Source organism: Mesocricetus auratus, unplaced genomic scaffold, assembly GCF_017639785.1.
Source record: "Mesocricetus auratus isolate SY011 unplaced genomic scaffold, BCM_Maur_2.0 Super-Scaffold_100003, whole genome shotgun sequence".
Lineage (NCBI taxonomy): Eukaryota > Metazoa > Chordata > Mammalia > Rodentia > Cricetidae > Mesocricetus > Mesocricetus auratus.
In genome coordinates, this window is record NW_024429188.1 from 14,924,576 (window position 1) to 14,931,047 (window position 6,472).

General features: G+C 42.4%; 1 pseudogene; it reads right to left on the reverse strand.

The window, feature by feature from the left end:
* Positions 1–2,049: 2,049 nt before the first annotated feature.
* On the reverse strand, positions 2,050–2,709 carry LOC121139926 (annotated as a pseudogene).
* Positions 2,710–6,472: the final 3,763 nt, after the last annotated feature.

The window sequence follows — 6,472 nt, forward strand, 5'->3', positions numbered from 1 at the left end:
CAGAAGCTTCTCAGTTTCAGTAGGTCCCATTTATTAATTGTTGATCTCACTGTCTGTGCTACTGGTGTTATGCTCAGGAAGTGGCCTCCTGTACCAATTCGTTCAAGGGTACCACCCACTTTCTCTTCTAAGAGGTTCAGTGTGGCTGGATTTATGTTGAGGTCTTTAATCCATTTGGACTTGAGTTTCGTGCATGGCAATATGTCAGGGACCTCCAGCCATCAGTCAGCTAGGCTCTGTCACGTACTCATAGAGAAGACATGACATTAAGGCCACCCTGCCACCCCTTCTGACATAAAGCAAATTCCAAGTAACAAGCCTGGGCTTTACCTGTCAGTTAAAGATTAGCTTAATTGGAAAACTACAAGGTTGTCAGGAGATAGGCCTGAGCAGTAGAAAATTGTAATAGACAGGATCGGACCCTGCTGTCAGGTTACCAAGCAACATAGGAGTTCCTACCCCTGACCTCTTGCCCTGTATATTAGGTAGCCAGGCAACACAGCAGACCACCTCTCCCACTGACCTCTTGCCCCTGCAGCTGCAAGTACACCTTCCCCTCTTCCCCTCCTCACTTCTCCTATATAAGTCCCTTTGGGATGAAATAAACTTGTCGCCTTGATCAGAATCCTGTCTTGGTGTCCATTCCTGTCCTCCATCTTTCTGCTAGGTGTCCACCAGACCCACGTTGAATGTCCTGCAGGTCTGGACAGCAATAGACATGGATCTATGTGCAGTCTTCTACATGGAAGCATCCAGTTATGCCAGCACCATTTGTTGAAGATGCCTTCTTTTTTCCATTGTATAATTTTAGCTTCTTTGTCAAAAACCAAGGGTTCATATGTGTGTGGGTTCAATCAGGGTTTTCTATTCAATTCCATTGGTCTACCTGTCTATTTTTGTGCCAATACCAAGCTGTTTTCAGGACTATAGCTCTATAATAGAGCTTGAAGTCAGGGATGGTGATGCCTCCGGACATTGCCTTGTTAAACAGGGTGGTTTTGGCTATCCTGGGTCTTTTGCTTTTCCATATAAAGTTGAGAATTGTTCTTTCAAAGTCTGTGAAGGATTGTTCTGGGATTTCAATGGGGATAGCATTGAATCTGTAGATTGCTTTTGGCAATGTTGTCCTTCTTAATATGTTGATCCTATCTATCCAAGAGCATGGGAGATCTCTCCATTTTCTGGTGCCTTTAATTTCTTTCTTTTAAAGACTCAAAGTTCTTGTGATATAGGTCTTTCACTTGTTTTGTTAGTGTTACCCCAAGGTATTTTATGTTGTTTGTGGCAACTGTAAAGGGTGACATTTCTCTGATTTCTTGCCCAGCCCTTTTATCATCTGTATATAATAGGGCTACTGATTTTCTTGAGTTGATCTTGTATCCTTCCACTTTGCTGAAGGTATTTATCAGCTGTAGGAATTCCCTGGTAGAGTTTTTCGGGTCATGTATGTAAACTATCATATCATCTGCAAATAGTGAAAGTTTGAATTCTTCTTTTCCAATTTGTATTCCCTTGATCTGCTTTTGTTGTCTTATTGCTCTGGCTAGAATTTCAAGTACAGCATTGAAGAAGTATGGAGAGAGTGGGCAGCCTTGTCTTGTTCCTGATTTTAGAGGAATTGCTTTGAGTTTAAGGGGTGTTGGATTTTGTCAAAGGCTTTTTCAGCATCTAGTGAGATGACCATATGATTTTTGTTTCTCAACTTGTTTATATGGTGGATTGCATTGAAGGATTTTTGTATGTTGAAGCATCCCTGCACCCCTGGATTGAAACCTATTTGATCATGATGGAAGAGTTTTCTGATGTGTTCTTGGATCCAATTTGCCAGTATTTTATTGAGTATTTTTAAACCAATGTTCATGAGACATATTGATCTGAAGTTCTCTTTCCTATTTGTGTCTTTTTTTTGATTTTTAAAACTTATTTTATTCAACTTGGAAAATGACTATAAATCCCTGAGTGTTGGGGGCCGGGATGACTCCTGACAGCTGGGAGAAGGGCAAATGTCACAGGGGCTGCCTCAGGCCCTGCCTGTGAGGGAGAGGTGGGTGGGTGGGTGCAGCTGAGAGCTCAGGTCCAGAGGAACACCATGGTGAGGAGGCCTAAGACGTAGGCTGCCACCAGCTTCTGTCCTAGGGACACGTGCAGGACTTGAGGCAGCTGGCTGCCAAGCTCATCCTTCAGAGGCAGTAGCAGGAAGGCCACTGAGATGATGCCTGTCAGCAAGAAGAGCAGTAAGGAGCTGGTGGCCAGCTGCTGGCGGGCATTCTCCTGAAGGTGTCTGGCTGGGGTTGGTCCTGTCCACGCAGGAGGCACTGGGTTGGGTGTTGGTTCAGAATGTCCCTGAAGCTCCAGGGGGTATGCTGGGGTCCGAAGAACAGAGGTGATGTCTTTTCATCCAACCACACGTCCCTCAGCCCCCTCCTCTGACAGCTCAATTCGGAATTGGTCCTGGACATCATATTGGCTGGGGATGGGGGCCACGTGTCGTATCTCAATGTCAATGCAAGAGTGAGGCTTCACGTAGCCTTCCGCATCGAACACCGTGTACTTGGTGGGTGCTGTACACAGAACAGCTCCTGGTCCTGGGGTGCCCCCCGGCGCATGCAGGCTCTGGGCAGTCAGACATCCAAGGGCAGAGCTCAGGAGGCTCAGGGGGCCTTGGATCTTGCAGTCAAATTTCCCTCCAGGCCAGGCCAAGGGCACCATCTTCCCGGAAGTCTCCTAAGGCCCCTATTTGTGTCTTTGTGTGGCTTGAGTATCAAGGTTATTGAAGCCTGGTAGAAAGAGTTTGGCAAAGACCTTTCTGCTTCTATTGCATGGAATACTTTGAGGAGAATTGGTATAAGCTGATCTTTGAATTTCTGGTAGAATTCTGCACCAGGGCCATCTGGCCCTGAGCTTGTTTGATTGGGAGACTTTTGATGACTGTTTTTATTTCCATAGGTGTTATAGATATAAATTGCTTATCTTTTCTTGATTTAATTTTGACAGGGCGTATGTATCCAGAAAGTTGTCCATTTACTTTAAATTTTCGAATTTTGTGGAGTACAGGTTTTCGAAGTATGACCTGATGATTCTCTGGGTTTCCTCAGTGTTCATTGTTATGTCCCCCTTTTCATTTCTGTTTTTGTTAATTTGCATGTTCACATTCTGCCGTTTCGTGAATTTGGATAAAAGTTTCTTTATCTTGTTGATTTTCTCAAAGAACCAACTCTTCGTTACATTGATTCTTTGTATCGTTTTCCTCATTTCTACTTTATTGAGTTCATCCCTCAATTAGATTATTTCCTGGCGTCTACTCCTCCTGGGTGTTTTTGCATGTTTTTGTTCTAGAGCTTTCAGTTGTGCTGTTAATTCTCTAGTGTGACTATTCTCCAGTTTCTTCATGTGGGCACTTAGTGCTGTGAACTCTCCTCTTAGCATTACTTTCAAAGTATCCCATAAATTTGGGTGTGTTGTGTCTTCATTCTCATTGAATCCTTGGAAGTCTTTAATTTCCTTGTTTATTTCTTCATTGACCTAGGAATGGTGCAAGTGTGCATTATTCAATTTCCATGAGTTTGTAGCATTTCTGCAATTTGTGTTGTTGTTGAATTCTAACTTTAAAGCATGGTGGTCTGATAAGATACATGGAGTTATTCCGATTTTTTTGGTACCTGTTGAGGTTTGATATGCTGCCAAGTATGTGGTAGATTTTTGAGAAGGTTCCATGTGGTGCTCTGAAGAAGGTATATTCTTTTATGTTTGGATGGAATGTTCTATAGATGTCGGTCACACCAAATTGGGTCATAACTTCTATTAGTTCTTTTGTTTCTTTGTTAAGTTTCTGTCTGGTAGTCCTGTCTAGTGGTGACAGTGGGATGATGAAGTCTCCCACTACTAATGTGTGAGATTTTATGTGTGGTTTGAGTTTTAGTAATGTCTCTTTTATGAATGTGGATACCTTTGTATTTGGGGCATAGATGTTCAGAATTGGAGACTTCATCTTGGTGGATTTCTCTTGTGATGAACATAAAATGACTTTCTTCATCTCTTTTGATTGATTTCAGTTTAAGTCTAGTTTGTTAGATTTTAGGATTGTTACCCCTGCTTGTTTCTTGGGTCCATTTGATTGGAAAACCTTTTCCCAACTCTTAACTCAGCGGTAATGTCTGTCTTTGAGGCTGAGGTGTGTTTCTTGTATTCAGCAGAAGAATGGATTCTGCCTTCGAATCCATTCTGTTAGCCTGTGCCTTTTTATGGGCAAGTTAAGACCATTGATATTGAGGGATATTAATGACCTTTGATTGCTCATTCTTGTTTGTTTTGGAATGGTTGATGGTGGCAGAATTGTGTGTGGATTTCCACCCCTTTTCTCTTTTGGCTGTTGGTAAAGTGGGATTACCTATGCTAGTCTGGTTGTAGCTAACTTCCTTGGATTGGAATTTTCCTTCCAGAACTTTCTGTATGGCTGGGTTAGTGGATATGTATTGTTTAAATATGGTTTTATCATGGAATATCTTGTTTTCTCCATCTATATTGATTGAAAGCTTTGCTGGGTATAGTAGTCTGGGCTGGCATCTGTGGTCTCTTAGTGTTGGTAGAATATCTATCCAGGATCTTCTGGCTTTCAGAGTTTCCATGGAGAAGTCAGGTGCAATTCTGATAGATTTGCATTTATGTGTTATTTGAGCTTTTTCCTTAGCTGCTCTAAATATTCTTTCTTTATTCTGTATGCTTGGGTTCTTGATTATTATGTGGCGAGGGGACTTTTTTGTGGTCCACTCTATTTGGTGTTCTGTAAGCTTCTTGTACCTTCCTTGGCATGTCTTTCTTTAGGTTGGGAAAGTTTTCTTCTATGATTTTGTTGAATATGTTTTCTCCCCTTTTGAGTTGGGTTTCTTCACCTTCTTCTGTACCTATTATTCTTAGGTTTGGTCTTTTCACACTGTCCCATATTTCCTGGATGTTTTGTGCTAGGGATTTGTTGGACTTAAGATTTTCTTTGGTGGATGAATCTATTTCTCCTAGTGTGTCTTCAACACCTGAGATTCTCTCTTCCATCTCTTGTATTCTGTTGGTTATGCTTGCATCTGTAGTACCTGACCATTTCCCCAGTTTTTCTATTTCCAGCATTCCTTCAGACTGTGTGTTTTTTTGTCTCCAGCTCTTAATCCTTGCACTGTTTGAATTATTTCTTGTAAGTTTTGCTTCAAGTTTTCCTTCCTTTCTTGCATTTGTTGGAATTTTTGGTTTGCGTTTTCTAACATTTCTTTTTTTTGTTTTTCTAGGTAGGGTTTCTCAGTATTGTTTTGGGGGCTGTCCTGGAACTCGCTCTGTAGACCAGGCTGGCCTCGAACTCACAGAGATTTGCCTGCCTCTGCCTTCCAAGTGCTGGGATTAAAGGTGTGTGCCAGTATCGTCTGGCTTCTTCCATTTCTTTAAGGGATTTTCTCATATCCTCTTTGAGGGACTCTATGATTTTCATGAAGGTGTTTTTAAAGTCATTCCCTTCTGCTTCATCTGCACTGGGGTGTTCAGGTCATACTGGTCTAGAATCTCTAGACTCTGGTGGTGTTATGTTTGTTTTTTAGTTGTTGAGCATGTTCTTATATTGCCTCTTATCCATCACTTCTTCCAGTGGGTGTAGAAAGAGCCTCTTCCTCTCCTGGTGTACTGGTGGGCAGGCAATCAGGGTTCCCTTTAGGTGGGTGCAAGGAACTTCAATATTCTCTGTCCTCTGTCCTCTGCCCTGACTGTGGGCAGAGGTGACCCTGCTCTCTCTGCAGGCTCCTGGTCGCTTGGTCGGCAGTCCGGGGGCGAGTCGAACTGGCTGCAGTTCCTAGGTCAGGGGATCCCAGAGAGGGTGAGCTGGAGGGATTCGGGTCTAAGATAGGCACCCAGAGCTCACCTCTGGCCTCTGCCCTGAGTGTGGGCATGAATGTATTGAGACTTTTCTATTTAGTTCTGCAACTACTTTTTGATTGGATTGTTTGGTGTTTTGATGACTAGTTTCTTTACTTCACTGTATATTTTGGAAATTAGCCCTCTGTCAGATGTGGGACTGGTGAAGATCTTTTCCCATTCTGTGGGCTGCCATTTTGTCTTGCTGAATGTGTCCTTTGCTTTACAGAAGCTTCTCAGTTTCAGGAGGTTCCATTTATCAACATCTGTGCTACTGGTGCTATGTTCATGAAGTATTTTACTCTACCAATTTTTTCAAGGGTACCTCCCACTTTCTCTTCTAAGAGGCTCAATGTGCCTGAATATATGTTGAGGCCTTTGATCCATTTGGATTTAAGTTTTGTGTATGGCAATAGATATTGACCTATCTGCAATCTTCTACGTGTCAGCATCCAGTTATGCCAGCACCATCTGTTGAAAATACCTTCTTTTTTCCATTGTATAACTAGCTTCTTTGTCAAAAATCAGTTGTTTGTAGGTGTGTGGGTTAATATCAGGGTTTTTAATTTGATTCCCTTGGTTTACC